The sequence below is a fragment of the Tupaia chinensis genome, unplaced genomic scaffold (genome assembly GCF_000334495.1).
Source record: "Tupaia chinensis unplaced genomic scaffold, TupChi_1.0 Scaffold146687_1, whole genome shotgun sequence".
Classification (NCBI taxonomy): domain Eukaryota; kingdom Metazoa; phylum Chordata; class Mammalia; order Scandentia; family Tupaiidae; genus Tupaia; species Tupaia belangeri.
In genome coordinates, this window is record NW_006206544.1 from 5,351,579 (window position 1) to 5,353,204 (window position 1,626).

General features: G+C 35.1%; 1 pseudogene; it reads left to right on the forward strand.

The window, feature by feature from the left end:
• Positions 1 to 225: 225 nt before the first annotated feature.
• On the forward strand, positions 226 to 307 carry LOC114006267 (uncharacterized; annotated as a pseudogene).
• The last annotated feature ends 1,319 nt before the right edge of the window (positions 308 to 1,626 follow it).

Genomic DNA, 1,626 nt, shown 5'->3' on the forward strand with positions numbered 1-1,626 from the left:
ATGTAGTCGACCATGGTTTGAGTCCCGGACCTGGTGGCTTAAACTCACACCGGGCACTTGCGTGCGCATACCCAAGATCCCGAGAAGAGAATGGAGGAGAAGGGATTGTGGCATGGCCATCCCCCCTGGGGGTGATTTCTCGCTTTCTGTCTCTCTGTCTCTCTCTGTCTTTCTGGCAAGCACATACTTACTCCTAAAAACCTCTAAAAAAAATGATTGTGTCTAAAGACTATACTTTCAGAGATCATTTTTATAGTTCATTACTAGAGAAGTTTTTCTGAATGTGTACAGCACTTTTAAGCACAGTATTTCATAACCATCACTACCTCCAAAGGAATTGTTGAATGCATACTAACAAAGAATATTGATGTGCAGTTTTCTTATACCTTTGTCTACTTTTGGTATGGGAATAATGCTACCCTCATGGATTTATTAAATTTTCAGGAAGAGTTTCTATAAATATGGTATTATTTCTTCCTCAAAAGTTTAATAAAATTCACCAGTGAAGCCATCTTGGACTGACATAGTCTTTATGGGAAGGTTTCCAACTATAATTTCAATTTTTCTCAATAGCTGATGGACTATTTTAGTTTCCTATTTCTTATTGAATGAACTTTAGTGGTTGTGTTTTTCAAGGAATTTGTCCATTTTATCTAAGCTGAATTTATTGTCATTAAGTTGTTTGTAATATAGCATTGTTATCCTTTTAATAACTATAGACTCTATAGTTATATACTCTCTTCTACCCCTCATATTGATCATTTTTGTCTTCTATTTTCCCCTGGTAAGTGTGGCTAGAGATTTATTTATTTCATAGATCTTTGCAAAGAGCTAGCTTCTGTTTACTTTGAATTTGTTTGTTCATTTGTTTACTGTAGGGCATGTACACTCCTCAGAGACAGAGAGTGAATGATACATAAAGAGAGCAATAGAGAGTGATGGAAAGTGAGAAATCTCCTCCCCTAACCTCCCAGGGGATGGCCATGCTGCAATCCCTACTCCTCCACTCTCCTCTTAGGATTTTTAAGCACCCACACACATGTGCCCTGTGTGATTTTTAAGCACTCCAGGTCCAAGATTCGAACTGCAGTTGGCCATGTGGGATCCAGCTGCATTAACCTTTGCAGCACTCATTAGCACTACTTTGATTTTTTATTACTGTTTATTGCTTTCTATATCACTGATTTCTGTGTATATTATTTCCTTTCTCTGCTTACTTTGGATGAACTTTGTTACTCTTTTATATATTCTTTGGACAAGGGCTTATTCAATAAATTGGAACTTTTTCTTTTTTTTTTAATATTAGCATTTAATTCAATAAATTTCCCTGAATCAATTCATCAAGAAAACAGAACAATACTAAATATTTAGGCATTAATAAATATTCAGGGGTTTTCAAACCCTTGAAGCAAAAAGAAAGGTAGAATTGAAAGAAAAAACAAACAATTCCATTATTACAGTTGGAAGTTTCAACACCTTTCTGTCAATAAATGACAGAAAAATCAGTAAGGATATAGAGGATTTTAATAACATTATCATCTAGTTTTTCTTATTTGACTTTAAACAGCTCTCCACCAAAGAGTAGAATATGTATCCTACTCAAGTACTTAGGAAGCATTCACCATA